The 20,888-nt window shown below is 46.3% G+C and overlaps 1 long non-coding RNA gene across 2 annotated transcripts in view; it reads right to left on the bottom strand.

Annotated features, from left to right (window-relative positions):
• The window catches only part of LOC128070043 (uncharacterized), a 105,377-nt gene that overhangs the window by 10,494 nt on the left and 73,995 nt on the right, over positions 1-20,888 (bottom strand). For both annotated transcript variants that reach the window (XR_008201598.1, XR_008201597.1), the window contains exons 4-5: positions 16,263-16,391; positions 8,844-9,042 (exon numbers count right to left, since the gene is read on the bottom strand). This is a non-coding gene — a long non-coding RNA (uncharacterized LOC128070043). The remainder of the gene's footprint in view (positions 1-8,843; positions 9,043-16,262; positions 16,392-20,888) is intronic.

Raw genomic sequence — 20,888 nt, 5'->3', positions numbered from 1 at the left:
TTTCATGATAAAATTTTTTTTAAAAAAGGTAAACATGCTTCACACTATGCCTTTATTGCTCTTATACCCAAATTCAATCACGTCTTCCTGACTTGAGTCAGCCTTGTGTGTGTTAGTTACACAGTCGTGTCCGACTCCTCGTGACCCTATGGACTGTACTCCAGCAGGCTCCTCTGTCCATGGGATGCTCCAGGCAAGACTACTGGAGTGGGTTGCCGTTCCCTTCTCCAGGCGATCTTCGTGACCCAGGGATGGAACCTGGGTCACCTGCATTGCAGATAGATGCTTCATGGTCTGAGCCACCAGGGAAGCCCTTTACAACTCTTCTACCTAAACTCAATCATGTGTTCCTGTCTTGAGTCGCTGACTTGAGCTTGGCTTATTGGTGATTTCCGTTTCTGCTTTCTGGCTCTTTCTAAAACACTGAAGTGTCGTTGAATCGTTTCACATTTGCACAATGATTACCTGTCACGGGTTAGTTACTGTCGTAAAAACTGTGTCTAGAATAACCAATAGGACACAACTGGAGCCCACAAACAGCTCACAGCTGTGCAGGTTCTCACAGGTAGGCAGGTGTGCACACACGTGGGCAGGTGTGAGCAGGTGTCAAGTGTGCTTGGCTTGCAGTCCATGACAGGGTCATGGTGCTTTGTAACTAGGGGTGGAGTGGGGTGTGAGAACTCAGTAGAGGGGACGTGACATCTGCGTAAGTAGGTATCTAGTGACATCATTCTAGCTGGATGGAGATTCTAGACCAAGGGTCGAGAGATGTCACCTACGTCTATAAGCAGATGTCGACTATAAGTCTATGAAAGTGAAAAGCAAAAGTGAAGTCGCTCAGTCGTGTCCGACTCTTTGCAACCCCACAGACTGGAGCCTACCAGGCTCTTCCGTCCATGGGATTTTCCAGGCAAGAATACTGGAGTGGGTTACCATTTCCTTCTCCAGGGGATCTTCCCGACTCAGGGATAGAACCTGGGTCTCCTGCACTGCAGATGGACGCTTTCCCGTCTGAACCACCAGGGAAGCCTAGAAGTCTACAGGAAACAATTATAAGTGACCAAGGAAATGTTGTCTATTTTGGATGCTATGAACTGGCATTCTTCATTCTACCTATTAAAAAAAAAGGATCAAGAAAACTGAAGAATTATCATAGGCACAAGGCCATCATCACATTAATAATCTGCAGTATCTCAAAACAGAGTTAATTAGAAACATTTCTTCTTCTCCTTAAATTCTTCACTTTCATGATTTTGTTAGAAGTCCTGCCCTTCCTTTCTTGATAGTCAATGCTTACTGCTCTGAATAACTTGGAACTTTTGATACAAGATTTTTTTTTAATAAATTGTTTATTTTAATTGGAGGCTAGTTAGTTTACAATGCTGCAGTGGTTTTTGCCATACTTGACAGGAATCCGCCACGGGTGTACATGTGTTCCCCATTCTGAACCCCCCTCCCACCTCCCTCCCCATCCCATCCCTCTGGGTCGTCCCAGTGCACCAGCCTGGAGCACCCTGTCTCATGCATCAAACCTGGACTGGCGATCTGTTTCACATATGGTAATATACATGTTTCAAGGTTATTCTCTCAAATCATCCCACCCTCGCCTTCTCCAAGAGAGTCCAAAAGTCTAATTCTGTACATCTGTGTCTCTTTTGCTGTCTCGCACACAGGGTTATCCTTACCATCTTTCTAAATTCCATATATATGTGTTAGTATACTGTATTGGTGTTTTTCTTTCTGGCTTACTTCACTCTGTGTAATAGGCTCCAGTTTCATCCACCTCATTAGAACTGATTCAAGTGTATTCTTTTTAATGGCTGAGAAATATTCCATCGTGCATATGTACCACAGCTTTCTCATCCATTCGTCTGCTGACGGACATCTACGTTGCTTCCATGTCCTGGCTATTGTAAGCAGTGTTGCAGTGAACACTGGGGTACCCGTGTCTCTTTCAATTCTGGCTTCTCACCAGATATTATGTATCGAAAGAACACTGCAGACTTCTCCTTGAAAGTCCCAAGCAGAGGTTAATTATGAACAGTGATGGCAAGTTGCATTCCCAGACGCTCCATTATTTTCTGACTGCACGCGAACTGTGGTGCATCGCCGGGCATAAAGGACAGTAAACAGACAAGGACGCCCTGCTGCACCGTCTGGTACCGGCATTCTGTCCTCCTCCACGACGTCTGATAATAACATAAGAATTTTGCACTTCCCTGGCGGCTCAGCGGTAAAGAATCCACCAGCTGATGCAGGAGGCGCGGGTTCCATCCCTGATCCAGGAGGACCCCACAGGCCGCCCAGCAGCTCAGCCGGGAGCCCCCACTACTGGAGCCGGCACACCCTAGAGCTTGTGCTCTGCCACAAGAGAAGCCCCCGCAACGAGGAGCCTGGAGCACGGCAACTACAGAGCAGCCTCCCACTCCCTGCGACTAGACACGAGCCCACGCAGCAAGGAAGACGAAGCAGAGCCAAAAACAAACAAGCACAATTATTACCAAAAAATCGCCACTCCTCACAATAGCACTAGCAAGATAGCCTCGTTTCTTGAATACTGAACCCTCTGAAAGCAACTGATGTAAACTAGCTGACTTTAGGATCCACCCCTTACGATCAGAGGAATTATTCTGCCTATTTCACGATATAGGAAAATGAGACTCCCAGAGTCTATACAGGTTGCCCCAAGGTACCCGTCCAGATGGCGTATTAAAAAGGAGAGACATCGCTTTGCCAACCAAGGTCTGTATAGTCACAGCTATGGTTTTACAAGTAGTCATGTACAGACGTGACAGCTGGACCATAAAGAGGCCTGAGCACCAGAGAACTGAGGTTTTCAGATTGCGGTGCTGGAGAAGACTCTGGAGAGCCCCTTGAACAGCAAGGAGATAAGCAGTCAATCCGAAAGGAAATCAACCCTGAACATTCACTGGAAGGACGGATGGTGAAGCTGAAGCTCCATTACCTCTGGTCACCTGATGCAAACAGCCAGCTCACTGGAAAAGCCCCTGATGCTGGGAGAGATTGAGAGCAGAAGGCAGCAACAGAGGATGAGATGGTTGGAGGGCATCAGCAACTTGACAGACGTGAGCTTGAGCAAGCTCCTCGAGATAGTGGAGGAGAGAGGAGCCTGGTGTGCCGCAGTCCATGGGGTCACAGAGAGTCAAACATGACTTTCAGGGACTGAACAACTACCAACAACCCATCCAGCAGGGGCCACGGGTGACGAGAAGCTGATGAACCTGCAGCTCGAGAGCTGGGCTATCATAACCTTCCCATCGTGTGCCCACTATGTCTATGTCAGGAACACAACAGGTACACCACCATCTTTAAGCCAGCAGGTGACATGCACACGAAGATAATAACGTTTCATGATAACGAAATTCTAATTGGTAAGGTGCTTTCCTGCTCCCATAGGCCTCAGAGCTTAAGAACAGGGATTGAGGTCTTCGTTTGTGGCCCAGTGGTTAAGACTCTACCTTGCAGGGCAACTGGACACTTCTATGTGGTGTTCTCTACCTGGTCCAGGAAGATCCTACATGCCGTGGAACAGTTGCGCCCACATGCCAGAAGTACTGAGCCCAGAGGCTGCGAGTGCTGAAGTGCGTGCACCCGAGGGCCTGTGCTCCCCAAGAAGAGAGAAGCCCCCACAATGAGAAGCCTGCACAAGGTAAGCAGAGAGTAGGCCCTTTCGTCGCAACTGGAGAAAGCCCACACACAGCAGTGAAGACCCACCACAAGCCAAAACAATAAATAAAGAGTGATTGAGAATCAGTGGAAGACAAAAGGTTCAACATGATATGCACAAATGAGGGTATTCATGAATTCACAGTCTATGAGAATTTTGCAAATTTCTGACGCTGAAATGTATTTATCTGACAGACTCAATTCCTAGGCAGGTTGATAAGAAGTGCGGGGGTCCCCAAGGAGAGAGGGATCTGGGGGTCTCGAGGAGGGGACAGTAAAGTAGAGCAGTCGCTCAGGCGTGCCTGACTCTTTGCAACCCCATGGACTGCAGCCCACCAGGCTCCTCTGTCCATGGCATTTCCCAGGCAAGAGTACTGGAGTGGGTTGCCATCTCCTTCTCCAGGGGCTCTTCCTGACCCAGAGACTGAACCGGGGTCTCCAGCATTGCAAGCAGACGCTTTACCATCTGAATCACCAGGGAAGCCCAGAGGAGCTAGGGGTCTGGAATTCTCAAAGAGAAGGAAAGAAGAAACTTTTTTTTTCCCCCTCTATATTCCTTAGTCTTAATCATAGAAAACCATTTTTTTTTTCTTTCTTTAAGCTGGGAACTGATGATTACACAATAAACAACTCAGTTTAAACTCTGTACTAGGGATTATATGGAGAAGGAAATGGCAACCCACTCCAGTGTTCTTGCCTGGAGAATTCCAGGGACGGCAGAGCCTTGTAGGCTGCCGTCTATGGGGTCGCACACAGTCGGACACGACTGACGCGACTCAGCAGCAGTAGCAGGGATTATATAACAATATACCCTGCTTGAGGACAGTTTCTTCTTCCTGAGAACCTTCTGACTAATCCTGATATCTTAGAATGTGTATTATGGGAGTGTGTCTGGTAAAATTTTTACAACCTTGAGACATTCTTTTGACTTGTAATAGCTAATTAAAAAGTATATAATTCCCTTGCCAAAGACTAGGAAGTGGGGCACTTCCCACCTCCTTCTGATGTCTATGTCAGAAGCTTTCTCTGACCCTTTCCACTGTAGTAAAAACTTCTGCCACACGAGAGCCCCGAGTGGTCAAGCCTGGTCTCTGGTCCCGAAGCTAAATCTTCTTCAGAGATCAAGAATCCGACACCGTTCATCCTAAGCTATCATATCTTGTATCTTGACGTTGGTGCTTAACAGGAAAAAAAAAAAAATCATTTCACAAGCATTTGGGTCATTTTGTAAATTGAGTGTGTGGTTAACGGAGAGTGAATTCCCTAAATTAGTGCTTCCCTGACTTGTCTGACGATAAGAAGCACTCTGGGGCACTTGTAAAAAGTACTGATCCTTGGAATGTCAAGCCTGGGAACAGCAAAGTTAAGAATCACTTTCCCGCTTTGCTTAGTCTACCAGCTGACTAATCCCTGTTGATTCAGGACAAGCAGAGAAAGGCACACACAAAACCAAAGACAAAAATAGCAATAACAACAAAACACTGTCTATGGTCCCTCAATTGCTTTCACCAAAAACATTAAAAACCAGAGAGAGAGAAACAGACATCTGTCCATCGATATACTGCATCTGCAATTTAGCAAATTTCCAAAGACCAAATATATTAATTTGTCAACTTGTCTGCTTCATAGGAGGGGAAAAAATCCCCCAGGCATATAGATGGTTTTGTAAAAATTTCCATCCAGATCTTGATATCAACTATGCAAGTGAAAAGATCACTCTGTGAAACCTTCCTAAGTTTGAAGATGATAAGGAGTTGCCACTGGAGGGAGGGGATATAGTTATACTTATGGCTCATTCACCTTGCTGTACAGCAGAAACCAACACAACATTGTAAAGCAATTATCCTTCAATTAAAAACTAAAAAAAAATTTTTTTTCACTGCCCAAGAATTACTTTTAAGAAAATTTGCTTTTGTCAGAAAAGCAAAATCACCTTCTTTATTCTATGAAGACAATGCCATTCAATTAGAGAAAAACTGTCAGGGTACAAGATGCTGAATGTGTTTCAGACTAACATTATCAACATTTAAACTATTCTGGATACTAGACTACGCTCAAAAGCGGTCAAGAGCACAAGCTTTTCTTGTAGTCTCCACCTCTGACTCCTTGCACCAACCATGTATATAGTTTATAGATTCCATGGTGTGAAGCTTCAGAGACACCTTCATAAAGTGTCTCTACCTCATAGAGATAGATCCAAAATATTACAATGAAAAAAATCACAAAATATATGATGTCCCCCCCCTACCAAGAGTGATAGTTATTAGCATAAAACAGTAGGCTATCACCTCCAAAGACATCAGGCATTACAACTGTCAATGCAGGATGTAAAATAAATATGCATTAAATATCTAAAAAAAAAAAAAGAATTAACAACATAAGAAACAAAATATCATACAAATAGCCAGGAAGATTTTTGAGAGATTAGCAAGCAAAATTTTTAAGGGAAAAAAAGAGATAGTTCAAACTTAAAAAAAAAAACAAACTAAAACTAAATGGAAGAATTAGAGACTAAGATAGCTGAAGAGAATGCTAATAGATTATAATATGCTGCTGCTGCTGCTAAGTCGCTTCAGTCGTGTCCGACTCTGTGCGTGCCTATAGACGGCAGCGCACCAGGCTTTCCCGTCCCTGGGACTCTCCAGGGAAGAACACGGGAGTGGGTTAGATTATAATATAGATGTATACAAACAATGCAGAGTGAACTACAGAAAAACGAAGTCGAAAAATTAAGTGAAAGTTTTAGATTCCACTGACTAAATATATAAAAAGATAAAATATATTTAAACGGATTTTTTTTTAATGCAAAAGAGGCAATATTAAAAGAAAATAGTGGAGAACTCTGCAGCTTTGGTGAAAGACAAAGATATTTAGAATCAAAGACCAATCAGTTTCAAGCTGCAAGATTAAAAAGAAAGTCGAATCATGTTCTAGCCAAATTGGTAATATCAAACACAAGGAGACAGAAATTTTGACGGTAAAATGCAGGTAATAGAAATATATATATATAGTTCATGATTCCTGTGCTATGAACTCAAAGCAGTTGAAGACACAAAATCAACTCAAGAAAACTATTCAAAGAAAGCGAAAAGATGGTGATAATAAAGATAGCACCAACTGACGGAGAAAAAGACATGAAACAGAGCTAGAACAGAGCTGAGTGTTCAGTTTTTTAACAGAAGGGTAAAATTAAAAATCAACTGGAAAACTGTCCCAGAAAAAAAAAAATAAATTAATGATGGAAATGAACTGGGAAGATAACTGCGTTACAGTCAATATTTCAATATCTCAATCATACACATTCCCTTAAACGCATCCAGTTCAGTTCAGTTCAGTTCAGTCAGTCAGTCATGACCGACTCTTTGCAACCCCATGAATCGCAGCACGCCACGCCGCCCTGTCCATCACCACCTCCCGGAGTTCACTCAGATTCACGTCCATCAAGTCCGTTATGCCATCCAGCCATCTCATCCTCGGTCACCCCCTTCTCCTCCTGCCCCCAGTCCCTCCCAGTATCAGAGTCTTTTCCAATGAGTCAATTCTTCGCTGAGGTGGCCAAAGTACTGGAGCTTCAGCTTCAGCATCATTCCTTCCAAAGAAATCCCAGGACTGACCTCCTTCAGAATGGACTGGTTGGATCTCCTTGCAGTCCAAGGGATTCTCAAGAGTCTTCTCCAACACCACAGTTCAAAAGCATCAATTCTTCGGCACTCAGCCTTCTTCACAGTCCAACTCTCACATCCATACATGACCACTGGAAAAACCATAGCCTTGCCTACAGAGACCTTAGTCAGCAAAGTAATGTCTCTGCCTTTGAATATGCTGTCTAGGTTGGTCATAACTTTCCTTCCAAGGAGTAAGCGTCTTTTAATTTCATGGCTGCAATCACCATCTGCAGTGATTTTGGAGCCCCCAAAAATAAAGTTTGACACTGTTTCCACTGTTTCCCCATCTATTTCCCATGAAGTGATGGGACCAGATGCCATGATCTTTGTTTTCTGAATGTTGAGCTTTGGGCCAACTTTTTCACTCTCCACTTTCACTTTCATCAAGAGCACTAAGAAAAACTAAAAAAGAAACTAAAATCCTACATTATCAGATACACATTAAATAAAAATGGTATAACTACGTTTCTGTATAAAGTGTGCATGTGTTATATTTCACAAGGGAAAAAAAAAACCCAGAAAATAAATATTACAGCAAGGGAGAAGGATACAAGATTAACATACAGAAATCAACTAATTTCTTTAATAATGAAATGTAAGAAAGGGAATGTAGAAAAAAATGATACATTTTAGAATTGCACCAACAAATAAAATACGCAGAAAAGAAATGTCACAGTGTGACCAGAGCTTGCTAGGTTCCTTCTTTCCTTGAAACCTCTTCCATGCGCCCAACAGAGGAGCCAGTAGCCATATATAAGCTCTTTCTGTTCTTCCTGTTGAGCTGCTCAGTCGTGTGTGACTCTCTGTGAGGCCGTGGACCGCAGCACCCCAGGCTTCCCTGCCCTCTACCGTCCCCTGCAGCTTGCTCAAACTCACGCCCACCGAGTCGCTAATGCCATCCAACCATCTCATTCTCTGCCATCCCCTTCTCTTGCCTTCAATCTTTCTCAGTCATGTCCAACTCTTTGTGACCCCATGGACTGTAGCCCACCAGGGCTCCTCTGTCCCTGTGATTCTCTAGGCAAGAATACTCCTGTGGGTTAACCAATTCCTTCTCCAAGGAATCTTCTTGACCCAGGGCTCAAACCTGGGTCTCCAGTATTGCGGGTAGATTGTCTACCAGAATCTGAGCCACAGGAGGTCCCATAGAGGCACTTATATTCATTAAAATTGGGCTTCCCTGGTGGGCCAGTGGTTAAGAATTCACCTTCCAATGCAGGGGACGTGGGTTCCATCCCTGCTCCGGGAAGATCCCACGTGCCTGGGGGCAACAAAGCCAGTGCTTGGCAACGACTGAAGCCAGTGAGTCACAACAAGAGAAACCCGTGAGTCACAAGAGAAGCCACCGTAACGAGCAGCCCACACACAACAACTGAAGACCAGCCCCTCCCTCACAGCAAAACTAGAGAAAGACCCAGCATGCAGCAATGAAGACCCAGCGTGGCCAAAAACTAAACAATTAAGAAAAAAGATTCTTAATTCATTACTTACAATTCAATAAAACTTAAAGCTCACTTCTTGAGTCATGGCAGGCACAGTTCAAATACTCTCCTTTCCACATGCAGCTGGTAACAGGTATTTTGGGAAACAGATGCTGGACTAGAATCCATCACAGAGAAATTCACAGGTGAGACAGTCAAATGGAGACCCTGAGTAGCATAAGGGTCTTTCACGAGGTCAGCAAACTTTTCTGGAAAGAGTTAGAGAGTCAGTATTGTAGGCTCTGTAGGCCAAAGAATCTTTTTTTCACAGCTCAACACTGCTGTCTAAGAAACGTCTTTTTTTAGGTCTTTTGTCTTACAAAAGTCGCCATAGACCGCTCACCCAGGAGTGTCCATGACTGTCTTCCAATAAAACTTCATTGACAGTACAGGCAAGGGGCCAGACTCATCCCAGAGGCTGTAGTGTGCCAACGCCCACAATAGCGGGATGGCCATTCAATGAGCAGAGTGCTTTCTCATTTCCTCGGACTGCTCTTCTGCTAACAGGAGAAAATGACTGCATGACAGTAAATTAATATTTTATTCTCCACCCCCCATAGTACTTCCCTGGTGGCTCAGATGGTAAAGCGTCTGCCTACAATACAGGAGACCAGGGTTCAATCCCTGGGTCGGGAAGATCCCCTGGAGAAGGAAATGGCAACCCACTCCAGTACTCTTGCCTGGAAAAATCCCGTGGACGGAGGATCCTGGTAGGCCACAGTCCATGGGGTCACAAAGTGGAAAAGTGTCCAGTGTGATAATTCGATATGTTATATATTACAGACTTCCCTGGTGGCTCAGAAAGCGTCTACCTACAATGCAGGAGACCCGGGTTCAACCCCTGGCTTGGGAAGATCCCCTGGAGAACGAAATGGCAACCCACTCCAGTACTCTTGCCTAGAGAACTCCCATGGAAAAAGGAGCCTGGTAGGCTACAGTCCATGGGGTCACAGAGTCAGACAAGACTGAGCTACTTCACTTTCACTTTCCCCATAGTACTTGCCAGAACACAACATATTCAACAAAAGAGAAAAAAAAAAAAATCAGACCAGGACCTTTTTTTTTTTCCTCTCTCTCTCTCCCACAAAAGCTGTCCTGCCTTCTAAATGTGAGTAAAGCCAGCTCTGATGTTTATCATCTCTTTGCCCGGTGCCACACTTCACAGACTCCACTAAAGAATGCACCGGGCTGGCTTGAAATTGAAGCTACCTGGGGAAGGTCACATCCCTTAAACACACAAATGTTTTTCAGTCGGAATGGGGGCTCCCTAGGCGAGCAGCGGTGATGCAAGGCTGCCACTGGGGAGCCCTGCTGGAAACGCGTCAGCAGCTTGTTAGGCAGAAACCCTTGATGTCTGCCTCCCCCGTCTTGATGTCTGCCTTCCGCACCTCATCACGAGCCTCCTGCGGTCACTGGTCCTGTGTTCTCCATGTGTGCCTCACTCCAGCGAGAAATAAAAGCTCTCTTCCCTCTCGACTGGCACAAAGACACTGTCTGGAAAGGCTTTAACTCAGAGCTCAGGGCGTACATATTTCACAAGCCTCCCCTGATCTCCCCAGGCCAGCCTCGAAGAGATTAATTTAGCAGAACCCTTGGGGCCGCGCCCCCCCCGCCTCCCCAGAGACAGAAACACTTGAGGCTCTGGACCCTCTACCAACAGCAGGGCTTGCAGGTCCATGAATGGAAAACTGCTCAGCACTCAGCAAACGGAACACACCAAAACGACACAGACAAAGCTCACGTTTACTGAGAAAAAAATTCTGAACCACGGGGATTTCATTCACGTGTAGGGCCAGGTGTCAGGCATGGGTTTCCCTACAAAACCAGCGTGAAACTGTTTTTTTTTTTTTTTTTAATTTTATTTATTTTTGGCTGCCCTGTGTCTGTCGCTGCACACAGACATTTCTCGAGTTGCCGAGGGCCGGTGCTATACTTCATTGTGGTGTCTGGGCTTCTCCTTGAGGGGCTTCCCTTGCTGTGGGTAAGGGTTCGCAAGCTTCAGTATTTGCAGCTCTGAGGCTCAGTAATTTGGCTCCCAGGCTCTAGACCACAGGCTTAGTTGCTCCGCAGAGTGTGGGATCTCCCCAAATCAGGATCCAACCAGTGTCTCCTGCATTGGCAGGTGGGTTTTTTTCTTTTTTAATCACTGAGCCAACAGGAAAGCCTGTGACACCATCTTCACCATACCTGCTACACCCACCGCCACGTACATCAGTTTTCCCAACTGCTGGTTAACGAAGAAAAAATCTATGTGTGCAGAGAAAAGCCAAGGGCAACAATGACAACATCTGGGCTGCTTTCTGGATTCAGACATTTAGGAAAAGTGCACTAAAACTGGTCAAAAATTGGGGGCAGTATTTAGTAACCTCTGCTATGAGCTTTGTGCAAAGTTATAACTGCTGAAGACATAAATAACCTTCCAGCTGACACTGCCATCTGATTGCGCCTCTGTTACCGGGTGTCTCTTAACCACATACTGAATCCTCAGAAATGCCTTAAATACAAACATATATACATTATACATATCTATGAGAAAGCCACTCAGTTGTATCCAACTCTTTGCGACCCCATGGACTATACAGTCCCTGGAATTCTCCAGGCCAGAATACTGGAGTGGGTAGCCTTTCCCTTCTCCAGGGGATCTTCCCAACCCAGGGATTGAACCCAGGTCTCCTGCATTGCAGGTGGATTCTTTACCCACCTGCAATTTTTGGAAAGCCCAAAAATTCTCTCTCTCTCTCTCTCTATATATATATACACACACACACAGATAGATGATAAATACACTTGTAAATACTATAGACCTGACAGAGACACACATGTACATACATGATAGATAGGAATAAAATAAATTAGCATTTATTGAACATGGTGGTTGTTGTTTCATCGCTCGGTCATGTCTGACTCTCTGTGACCCCACGGACTGTAGCCCACCAGGCTTCTCTATCCATGGGATTCTCCAGGCAAGGATACTGGAGTGGGTTGCCATTTCCTCCTGCAGGGGATATTCCTAATCCAGGGGTCAAACCCATGTCTCCTCCATTGGCAGGCAGATTCTTTACTATACAGCCACCACGGAAGCCCCTATTGAACGCTGCAAAGCCTCAAAGTCTCTGTATATAATCTATTTTTCAATGGTCCAGATAAAGAAATTGAAGCTCACAGAAGTTAAAATAGAATCGATCACGCAGCTAGGAAGTAAATGGCTTGTATATCTAACCCTTGACTTGCTTGGAACTTATGCACAATTATCAATTCTTACAGGATATATTATATTTAGATGAGATAGCTTAGGGCTATGAATTGCTTCTACATAAAAACTGCTACCTTGATGAGACGTCCCCACTGGTCCAGTAGCTAAGACTCCAAGCTCCCAATGCAGGGGGCCTGGGTTTCATCCTTGGTCAGGCAGCTAGATTCCCACATGCTGCAACTAAGACCTAGCCCAGACAAATTGTTTTTTTAAAGCTGCCACCATAATACATGGGACTTCACAGGCAGCTCAGCGGTAAAGAATCTGCCTGCAACGCCTGAGATGCACGAGACGCTGGTTTGATCCCTGGGTTGGGAGAATCCTCTGGAGGACAGCATGATAACCTACTCCAGTATTCTTGCCTGGAGAATCCCACGGACAGAGGAGCCTTGTGGGCTACAGTCAGTGGAATCGGAGAGTCAGACACAACCGAAGTGACTGAGTATGCCTGCACACACCGTAATACATATATGTGTGTGTATTTATATACACATTTATGTGTATGCATAAGTATGTGTGAATATATACACACACATACTCATTTTTTGTCAAAGACTTCCTTCATTTCGCATAACGTCGAAGTCAGATACTCTGACAATTCGAGATGAATCAGGAATGGGAAAGATCTTTACCAGATCCAGCACGGAAAGAGCTGTCTTTCAAAAGTTTCATCGATTGATTTAGTGTAGGTATAGGTCGATCTTGTCTTTACATCTTCAGGAGAGGCTCAGAAGTCTTCTGTGCAAACGTGTTGGAGGAAAGGAATACAAATGCGGGTGGTTGGGAATCCTGGGTCAGCCGGGACTCACCCCTCGCTAAGCCTGATGAGTTTATTTTATATTGATTCCGTTTTGGCTGTGCTGGGTCTTCACTGCTGCGGCAGAGAACCGGGGGGTGGGGTGGGGGGGGGGGGGGCGCTACTCTCTGCTGCAATGCTTGGTCTTCTCATTGCTGTGGCCTCTCTCGTTTCATAGCACAGGCTCCAGGGCGCCAGGGCTTCCATAGTGGAAGGTCCCAGGCTCCAGAGCACACGCTCAGCAGTTGTGGCTGAGTTGCCTGGAGGCAAGTGGGGATCTTTCCGGTCCAGGGACGGAGCCCGTGTCTCCTGCCCTGGCAGGGGGATTCTTTACTGCCACCAAGGACGCCCTCCTGGTGAATTTAAACGAGGTGGTCCTCGGGAGGAGCCGTAAGGTACTGCCCACACCCCCATCCTCGCCTGCCTCTGTTGCTTCAACGTGCCTCTGCGCCTCTAGGCCTGGCCCCTACCCACATGCAGCACAGATGACTTTTTCTCCTCTTTCGGCTCTCAATGCATCAGCTTTTTAAATGTCAAGATAAGAATGTTCCTGGCCACTCTCGCAGTCTTTTCAGAGAGTCAGCAGTGCGCCTGTATCTGCAGAAGGCGGACAAGCACAGTCAGATGGATACGGGACACTCTCTCTTGAATTTCTCTACATGTATCACTCTGATCTGCTAGCTTTAGCTGCTGCATTAGAAGCTGACCTAATTAGTCCTTTCAATCAGCCTTGCAGTCAGGGAGATGTGTGTGCCGCAAGCATTTATAATCAGCTCTAATGTCAGTTCCGAATGTAACGGAAGCCGCTGGTTGGCCAACGAGCAACTCTGCTAAGACTTTCTAAGCTTTATCTTGCTGTTGCTCAGTTGCTAAGTCGTGTCCAACTCTTGTCAACCCCAAGGGCTGTACCACACCAGGCTCTCTTGTCCTTCACTATTCCTGGAGTTTGCTCAAATCCATGTCCATCGAGTCGGTGATGCCATCCAACCATCCTATCCTCTGTCGTCCCCTTCTCCTCCTGCCTTCAATCTTTCCCAGCATCAGGGTGTTTTCAAATGAGTCAGCTTTTTACATCAAGTGTCCAAAGTATTGGAGTTTCAGCTTCAGCATCCAATGAATATTCAAGGTTGATCTCATTTAGAATTGACTGGTTTGATCTCCTTGCGGTCCAAGGGACTCTCAGGAGTCTTTTCCAGCACCACAATTTAAAAGCATCAATCAATCAATCAAAACTTGTATTACTGTCGTTATTTTTCTCTGGGTCCCACAGAAACTTACATTCTCCGTGAAGGTGCAGAGGTCAACCTTCAGAGTCAAATGTCCGGGTCACACTGAACTAGAATTTCCAGCAAGCAAATTGTCCAGCATTAGTGAGGACCTGAGAAGCTGAGAGAGAAACGAACCACATGGCTCTTGTGTTGTTTACAAAATGAATCTATTTTCCCTCTCCGTGGTAACCAACTATATTCAAAAAGCACGTGTATTTTGTGACAAGATCTTTCCCTTCGTTTAGTATGTTTTGGTATTAAAAGCCCTAATATCCCTCACGGATGCAAAACAGGGGCTTCCCTGGTGGTCCAGTGGTTAAGAATCCGCCTTCCAGTGCAGGAGACGCGGGTTCGATCCCCGCTCAGGGAAGATTCCACATGCCGTGGAGCAACTAAGCCTGCGCCCCAGGACTCCTGAAGCCCACGTGCCTTAGAACCTGTGCTCTGCACCAAGAGAAGCTCCCCCAGTGAGAAGCCCCCGCACCTCAACTAGACATCAGTCACCACTCGCCACAACCAAAGAAAGTCACCGTGCAGCAACGAAGATCCACACAGCCAAATAAAAATATATATATAAATTTGAAAAAAATAAACAAACAACCGTGACTCAAGTGTGGTCTTGCTGCTGCTGCTGCTAAATCTCATCTGATCGTCCCAGACCCCAGCTCTCACCTCTGCTCTTACAGTCTTGGTGCCTGCTTGAGTATTTATCAGCTTGAGCATGTTGGTCATCTGTGTCCAATCAGTCCTGATCAGCTGGCCCCAAACGTGTTTCCCTGTTCCTCCTCCACTCTGTGTTTCTTCTTCCCAACTTTCTTGCTGGTCACACCACAGCTCTGCCGGTTACTAGGACACTTAGAATTATTCCCTTTTATTTCTGTTGGCACCAGTTTGCTGCATACGTATTAACATAAAGTGTTAAGCAAGATTTTTTTTGGAATATTCTCTTTTTTTAAAATTTATTTATTTTGCTCTTGATTTATTCCATCGTTTCTTTATCTCAACAGCCAATTCTTTTCTCCTTAGTCAACATGAAAGACTCCTCATTTCAGAGCAGGAAATTTCCCGGAGTCTAAATTCCCAAGTCATTCGTCTGCAAAGCATTCCTGGACTACCTATGTTCTTGTTCTTAGGGGGAAAAAATTAATATTTTTATTTAAATATCAATTCAAATAGTATTAAACATTAAATAATATTTAATATTTCCTACTTCGTGATATCTCTTTGACCTCATTTGCTGTTACAGCTGGCATATTCTGGCACCGCAGAACAATCATGTATATCACTGCCAACATCATATATTTTATATACTGCATTCCCAACTACGTTACAACAAGTGAAGTGAAGTGAAAGTCGCTCAGTGTCTGACTCTTTGCAACCCCATGGACTATAGGAATTCTCTGGGCCAGAATACTGGAGTGGGTAGCCTTTCCCTTCTCCATGGGACCTTCCCAACCCAGAGATTGAACCCAGGTCTCCAGAATTGAAGGCAGATTCTTTACCACCTGAACCACAAGGGAAGCCCAATGTTATAAGAACTTTGCAAGTAAAAAGAAGCTAAACGTGTATACTCTTCCTAAACCCAAATGGCTAGCTAGTTCCTTTTAGCCCAATTTCACCCATGAACTGTCGAGCTTGCTTTTCCAATTAGATCCCCAACATCTCGGAGTTCAGAGGCCATGAATGACTTCCACAAACCGCAGGAGTCATTAAATTAAGCATCTCCCGCTGCCCGACTTTAGAAACCGCAAACTTTTGCCGGGTTATGTGGGGAAAGGCCCGGTTACCCTCATGGGCCATTACTGGACAGTGAGGAATGCAATACTTTGGGCCATCGGGTGCAGCTTCTCCGGTTCAGCCCATTTTGCAGAGAGCACGCGGCTCCACGTGGTTCCTCTCTGGACTTTGGACAAGAAACCGTGCCGACCAGCTATCAAGTCAGAGCAGGTGCCTGAGCAGCTAGGTGTTTGTAGGTGGCTCTGCTGTTCTGTGGCCTTCCCAGGTGGCACAGTCGTAAAGAATCCACCTGCCAATGCAGGAGACGCAGGTTTGATCCCTGGGTTGGGAAGTTCCCTTGGAGAAGGAAACGCCAACCCACTCCAGGATTCTTACCTGGGAAATCCCATGGACAGTGGAGCCTGGCGGGCAAAGAGTCGGACACCACTTAGCGACTGGGCAACAAGAGCAACAACCACGAGTGTTGTTCTTCACGAGGCTGTGACATAACCTCCAGGCAGCTCCCTACGGAGAAAGGCACCATGAATGAGATGCAGACGGGGAGTTTTTGGGTGGCCCCACGGGCAAGGCAGGATGGAACGGGAGGGCCTCGGGCTCTCTGGTCTGATCGTATCCAGCAGTTTCTTTCTCAGCGGTCAACAAGTGCTGAGTGTCACAGAGGGGACCCCCTGGGAGAGATGAAAGGCAGCCCTAGGGGATCCCGACCTCTGAAACGTAACCCTTGTGTCATCTTTCAAAGGAGGACTCTTTGAGGGTGAGTGTCATCGGTCACCTTCAAACGTAACCTTTAATCTGTCTGGCTTAGCCCGTGGAATCCGCCCTGTTACTGATGGTTCAGCGATAAGGGCCATCAAGAAAGGACCCCTGCTCGTGGGGGGCCCTGCTGAGGAAGCTGGGGTCTCGGCCACGCACCCATCAGCAGGGGTCCCTGCCCAGGAAGCACGACCCGCTCAGTGGGCGCAGCGGCCCGTGTCAGCCTCAGTCTGCGGCTGCCAGCCATGCAGGGAACTTCTGAGACTCGGGGGGAGCAAGCTGGCATGCCGCAGAACCAGAGTAGGCACCGAGGAGCCAGCAAGAGAAACTCAGATGCACACATCCACCCCGCAGTGGGGAACCCCTGCTCTCTGCACCCTCCCCAGATACCATCAGCCTGCTCTGAAAGTGACAGAATGATCACAAACCATGGGGCCTGTGGCTTGTAAAGGCAAATAATGCTCAGTGTGTTAGTCGCTCAGTCGTGTCCGACTCTTGGTGACCCCATGGACTATAGCCCACCATGGTCCTCTGTCCACGGGATTCTCTGGGCAAGAATACTAGAGTGGGTTGCCATGCCCTCTTCCAGGGGATCTTCCCGACCCAGGGATTGAAGCCAGTTCTCCCACGCTGCAGGCAGACTCTTGACAGCCTGAGCCCACCAGGGAAGCCCTTAGTGGAGGTGTAAATCTGCAGTTCATGTAGCCACAAAGGGAATAATGCTAATTTCATCATATACACATTTACTCTTTTCAAATTATGCTAAACTGCATTCAAACTGCCCAGGATAATCATACAAAAAAAAAAAAAAAGATATTTGTATTCAAATGATCTGCTTCTATTTGCAGAGAGGGGTAAAACCCAAGCTATTCCTTACAGCTATAAATGTAAAAAAGAATACACATGGGAGTGCTAAGTCGCTTCAGTCATGTTCACCTCTTTGCAACCCCGTGGACTGTAGCCTCCCAGGCTCCTCTGTCTATGGGATTCTCCAGCAAGAATACTGGAGTGGGTTGCCATGACCTCCTCCAAGGGGTCTTTCCAACCCAGGGATCAAACCTGTATCTCTTATGTCTCCTACATGGGCAGGCAGGTTCTTGACCACTAGCGCCACCTAGGAAGCCCAAATACACAAGCTGAGTGCCTATTCAACCCTGGATTAATTAACTAGTGGGCTTCCCTGCTGGCTCAGCGGTAAAGAACCCACCTGCGAAAAAGGAGATGCATGCAGCTTAGATTCCTGGGGAGGGAAGATCCCCTGGAGGAAGAAATGACAACCCACTCCAGGATTCTTGCCTGGAGAATCCCATGGACAGAGGAGCCTGGCGGGCTACAGTCCACGGGGTCACAGGAGAGGTGGACACGACTGAGCAACTAAAGAACAACCATTAACTAGGGAGTAAGGGAATTAACTTTCATGCATTATTCTTCCAAATAGTGCACAATTAGCCATAACTCCCCAGAGCTCCAAGGAGATTTTATAAATCTTATGGCGTACACATGTGTTACGCATTGCAAGATAAGTTCCAAACAGAAGCAGAGAAACTCCCTTTTCCTCGACAATTCCCACGTGGGAACATCTGAGACATAGTTTTGGTTTGCCCTTAAAACATGAGGTACTGGGACTTCCCCGGTGGTCCAGAGGTTAAGAATCTACCTTGCCGTGCAAGGGAGGCAGGTTTGACCCCTGGTTGGAGAATGAAGATCCCACATGCCCGGGGGTAACTAAGCCCTCCAGCGCTATAAGTAGACAGACCATATTCTGTACCTACAGAGTCCACACACCACAGCTAGACAGGCTGAGTGCCGGAAAGAAAGATTCTGCATGACACAAAGAAGGCCCTGCCTGCCACAGCTAAGACCCGAGGCAGCCAAGTAAATAAATGTTTATATACATAAACCTAGACAGCACATTAAACCTAGACAGCATATTAAAAAGCAGAGATATGACTTGGCCGACAAAGGTCCATCTAGTCAAAGCTGTGGTTTTTCCAGTAGTCATGCCTGGATGTGACAGTTGGACCATAAAGAAAGCTGAGCACCGAAGAATTGATGCTTTTGAACTGTGGTGTTGGAAAAGACTCTTGAGAGTCCCTTGGACTGCAAGGAGATCCAACCAGTCCATCCTAAAGGAGATCAGTCCTGGGTGTTCATTGGAAAGACTGATGTTGAAGCTGAAACTCCAATACTTTGGCCACCTGATGCGAAGAGCTGACTCATTTGAAAAGACCCTGATGATGGGAAAGATTGAGGGCAGGAGGAGAAAGGGACAACACAGGATGAGATGGTTGGATGGCATTACCAACTTGATGGACATGGGTCTGGGTAGACTCCAGGAGTTTGTGATGGACAGGGAAGCTTGCTGCAGTCCATGGGGTTGAAAAGAGTCAGACACCACTGAGCAACTAAACTGAAGTGATCAGAACTCTTGGATCTATGTTAAAAAAAAAAAAGTAAGGCACTGAAGCTGATTATTAGAAGTCTTTTCCTGCATTCACAATGCATCCTGGTTGGTCCATGCTAAATCTGTCTGGGACTCAAATTTTCACTTTAGCAAGGGTCTTCTAGGGTCCTTACGGGGCTGGTGTCAAAAAGCCATTTTCATAGTAGACGTTGTTCAGTTGCCAAGTTGCGTCTGCCTCTTCGTGACCCTGTGGATGGCAGCACGCCAGGCTTCCCTGTTCTTCACCAGCTCCCGGAGTCGGCCCAAGTTCCTGTCCATTGAGTCGGTGATGCCATCTAACCATCTCATCCTCTGTCGTCCCCTTCTCCTCCTGCCTGCAGTCTTTCCCGGCATCGGGACCTTTTCCACCGGCAGCTGTTCATAGCAGGTATCAGAATTAAATCACAAATGCCATCTACTACGTACACACTGCGTATAGACCTCAGCTCACTTTTAAAAATTGAGTATATTTAACAATCTGTAAATAAATTTGGGGCCTGTGCTCTTCGTCTGTTTCTTCATTTGTTGGTTTTGGCTGTGCTGGGTTTGGTTGCGGTGTGCCGGCTTTCTTGAGTTGCACCGAGTCGGGGCCACCCTGCACTCGTGGTGTGCGTGCTTCTCCCTGGGGTGATTTCTCTTGTTTCGGAGCACAGGCTCCATAGTTGTGGCGCACGGGCTTAGCTGCCCTGTGGCACGTGGCATCTTTCCGGACCCACATGTCCTCTGCACTGGCAGGTGGACTCTTCACCACTACCCCACCAGCAAAGTCCTGGGACCTGTACTTTAAAGCGGGAGATGAAACCCCATATTTTGAAAGACTACATTCACTGCATTAGTTCACCCTCTCTAAGACAAATTTGGTACCCAGAGATTCTATTTTTCTTCTCCACATATTTCCTGGTAAACTGCCCGACTTTGAATAATCAACTTCTCTGTCTACTGGACGTCCTGTAGCAAGTGATAGCTGCTGCACCTTGTTACTGAGGCAATACAGGAAAAAGCTTGAGAGTGTGACAGAAGGCATCCGAGTCTGGGCTTCCCTGGTGGCTCAGCAGGAGCCTGGAGGGCCTACAGGGTCGCAAAGAGTCACAGACAACGAAGCCAGTAAACAGCACCACCCTAGTCTAGCATCTGCACTGGCGAATTCTCTACAGAGAGAAATAAAGTACAACCTCAAACTTCAACACACAAAGCACTGGGCTTCGTAAGTATCTCTGCTCCCAGGCTTCCTTAAGGATTTCTGCTCCCAGACTTCCTTAAGGATTTCTGCCCTTGACCAGCCTTTCTCTTCAAGGATGTAACACGACTTAAGAGAAGAAGGAAGACTGGGAAAGAGACAGGGAGGGAGAAAGGAAATGTGCCAAACTCTTTGCCAAAAAATAAGAGTTGTAGCCATGCTCCGCTCAAAAAAAAAAACTTTTTGTATTAAAAGAAGAAGAGGAAGAAAATCACAGGAACTGTATGTGTTGACTGTGCTGGGCATGGGACTCTTTTGTGGGAATCCCTAGGGCCCTATGCTGTCTGCTGTCTCCCTTGGGACCTATGGAGGAAGCAGGCTTCCTATGTTTAGGGTTTCCTGGAAAAGGGTGTGATAAAGGTGCCAGGTTAACTATTGGGCTCACAGTTACATGTGCATTTCAGATAAACAGCAAAAAAAAAAAAAGAACGTCACACGGGCTTGCAGTTTCCATCAGCTGCAAAAACACAGCCGATGTTGGAGTGAAAGAGAAGAAGGAAGCAGGAGAACTGTAAATTGAGAGCCGTAACCCAACACACGAGGCATCTGAAGGCCACGGACACGAAGG

This window comes from Budorcas taxicolor, chromosome X (assembly GCF_023091745.1).
Source record: "Budorcas taxicolor isolate Tak-1 chromosome X, Takin1.1, whole genome shotgun sequence".
Taxonomy (NCBI): domain Eukaryota; kingdom Metazoa; phylum Chordata; class Mammalia; order Artiodactyla; family Bovidae; genus Budorcas; species Budorcas taxicolor.
Note: the sequence above shows the minus strand (reverse complement) of the source record. Positions and strands in the feature narration are given on the sequence as shown.